Source organism: Panthera leo, chromosome D3 (assembly GCF_018350215.1).
Source record: "Panthera leo isolate Ple1 chromosome D3, P.leo_Ple1_pat1.1, whole genome shotgun sequence".
Classification (NCBI taxonomy): domain Eukaryota; kingdom Metazoa; phylum Chordata; class Mammalia; order Carnivora; family Felidae; genus Panthera; species Panthera leo.
The window spans coordinates 84,573,872-84,577,130 of record NC_056690.1 but is presented as its reverse complement, the minus strand read 5'-3'; the positions used below and the strand labels follow the sequence as shown (position 1 = coordinate 84,577,130).

Below are 3,259 nucleotides of genomic sequence, written 5' to 3'. Positions count from 1 at the left end.
TTTAAATATTACTTTTCCCAATCTCTCCTCCTCTCTGGGATTTCTGGTGGAAATATGTTGGGATTCCTCATCTTTTTTATGCTGTCTTTCAAGTTGTCTTTCATAATGTCATTTTTTCCCCAAAATCAATATTTATTGCATCTTTAAAATATCACACATAAGGGGCATCTGGGTGACTCTGTCGGTTACGCTCTGACTTTGGCTCCAGTCATGATCTCACAGTTCATGAGTTGGAGCCCCGTGTCAGGCTCTATCCTGACAGCTCAGAGCCTGGAACCAGCCTCCAGTTCTGTGTCTCCCTCCCTTTCTGCCTCTGCACTGCTCACACTCTGTTTCTCTCTCTCTCTCTCTCTCTCTCTCTCTCTCTCAAAAATAAACAAACAATAAAAAAAATTTAATAAAAATTTTAAATATCACAAATAAGTCTGAAAAATCATCCAGCATCTTGCTGTTTCTGTAGCTGGACAACATAGATCTTATTTATCTGTTGACCTGTTCCTTTTTCAGAAGCATAGATACCATCTACAAATTTTCTGATATCCTTGTTTTTAACTGTTGTGTCTTGCTGATACCAAGTTCAATATGATACAGGTGCAACTGAAGCAATCCTTCAAGAATTAATTCATCTTTCTGGACTTGAGATAGTGAACAAGCAACACCTGGCTTTATCCAAACCCTGTGGGTGTCTTTTCACCCAAGGAATTTTGGATTCCAGCAAGAGAAGCATTCTCCTGAATAACAACATTGATGGGGAAGTGAGCATACACGGACCTCATCTTGTAACGGAAGCCCAGAGTAATGCCCTTGACCCTGTTCTAGACATGACTACCGATAGAGCAAACAGTAGCCAGTTCTTTCTGATTTCCCCACCGTTTATCAACTTGGAGCCTTTTCTTTTGCTTTCCAATGGGACTGAGTTCTACATTGATGTGATTGAAGTCCCTTCACAGGGTTCTTCTGGGATCCTTCCCATTAACACTGCATCCCTTCAGGGTGACATTGACATTTTCTGGAATGTGGACAGTCTGATTGCTGAGAATGGTCTTCATTCTCACAGTAGATGTGGCCAAAGGAGTCATACTGTCATCTTTTAATCTTTAATTGCATTAGGACAAATTCCAATGTATACACTTTAAGGTAACTCTACTTTTTCTCATATTAATGTATTCTGCAGCTTTACACATAATTTATTTTTAAATTATTAAAGACAATAATTCCTTGACGATTTACTTTTTTCAGGATGTGGTATCATGTGTCTCTTGCTTGTGGTAGATTATTTCCTTCCAGGGTTTATAGTTTTTGTAAGTTTATTTATTTATTTTGAGAGAGAGAGAGAGAGAGAGAGAGAGAGAGAGAGAGAGATGGACCACACACAGGTGCACCAGCGGGGGAAGGGCAGAGAGAGAGAGGGAGAGAGGGAGAATTTCAAGAGAGTCTCCTGGCAGTGCAGAGCCTCACGGGAGGCTCCATCTCAGGAACCCTGAGATCACGACCTGAGCCAAAATCAAGAGTTGGATGCTTAACCAGCTGAGCCAACTGCGTGCCCCTAGGGTTTGTAATTTGAAGTTGTGAGTTCATCTTTGTTAAGGCTTTATCTGTGGAACAGCACCAAATCTAGTGAGTTGGTTATAACCCTCTCACCGAAGTAGCATCACAATATTGTACCTATACTTTATGCTAATATTTAAGGCAAGGGATTCCAAGACCACAAGGTTTTCCCTACCCAAAGATGTATTAGTTTGCCAGGGTGACCATGATGAAGTACCACAAACTGTGGCTCAAATGAGATATTAAGACCTCACCATCTTAATTTGGAGGGAGATATAAATCAGCTCATAACAACCACATATTGGTTATCCATTTTATTTTAGCTTGCCATTTCTTTCTTTTTTCAAAAAAAAATTTAATGTTTTTTTTTTTTTTTATTATTTAGTTTTGAGACAGAGAGAGACAGAGCATGAGCAGGGGAGGGGGCAGAGAAAGAGGGAGACACAGAATCCAAAACAGGCTCCAGGCTCTGAGCTGTCAGCACAGAGCCCAACACGGGGCTTGAACCCACGGGTTGTGAGATCATGACCTGAGCCGAAGTCGGATGCTCAACCGACTGAGCCACCCAGGCACCCCTAGTTTGCCATTTCAATGATATATTCTTCAAGAATTTGGCTTTAATGGGTTTCATTTCCAAATCAGTCTAGTGTTTCCCCTTAAGCCTCATACCCTATCTCTAGATGTGCATTGGCCATACAGCTCCGACATTCCCAAGATTACACATTATTTTCATACATGAGAAAAGTTTTAATACTTTAGGTTTCATTCCCTCTTTATTGTTTTGGTCCTTGGAATTCCTCTTATTTTTATGAGCTCCATTGTAATATGAAAGTATGTCGCTTATGTTTTCTGTGGTAGGAAAAGTGGAGGAGGAAAGAAAGTTTCAGGGAGGCTTTTAAGTACATAATCTTCTATAATCCCACAACCTGAAAGCCAAGGGATTTTTGCTCATGATTTAGCATTTATAAAGGGAAGTCCACTTATTTAAAGGAACAAAATCATGAACTTTTAAGGAGTTTTGATAATCTCCAATGAAAATTAAATGGGATAAAGTGACTGAGAAGCTTTCTTCATCCTCAATTTTGGTAGACTGGGTGACACTGAGCTGAGGTAACAAGAAAGATAATTTTTCTGTTTTACGATTCAGAGAGCTATAAATGTAACAGGAAGAATTTATTTTCATTACTTAATGAAATATGTAGATCAACCAGGCACCAATTACAGTCTAAAAAAAATTATCAGAGCAGAAAAGATAAAAATCATGTGTCGTGTTTTTAAAAGTATTTCACTTGTTGAAATAAGCCATACAGAGAAAGACAGATACCATATGGTTTCACTCTTATGTGGATCCTGAGAAGCTTAACAGAAACCCATGGGGGAGGGGAAGGAAAAAAAAAAAAAAAGAGGTTAGAGTGGGAGAGAGCCAAAGCATAAGAGACTGTGAAAAACTGAGAACAAACTGAGGGTTGATGGGAGGGGGGAGGGAGGGGAGGGTGGGTGATGGGTATTGAGGAGGGCACCTTTTGGGATGAGCACTGGGTGTTGTATGGAAACCAATTTGACAATAAACTTAATATATTGAAAAAAAACAAAAGTATTTCACTTGTTAAAAGGCTTGTTTTCTTTCTCTCCTCATGGGACACATAGCTAGCAAAAATACACATCTGTCTGTCATCCTCACGGACTGCCACATGTCAGATCAGGTGTTCCC

At 39.7% G+C, this 3,259-nt stretch overlaps 1 pseudogene; it reads right to left on the bottom strand.

Moving 5' to 3' along the window:
• Nucleotides 1–433: 433 nt before the first annotated feature.
• Nucleotides 434–1,049, bottom strand: LOC122203166 (annotated as a pseudogene).
• Nucleotides 1,050–3,259: the final 2,210 nt, after the last annotated feature.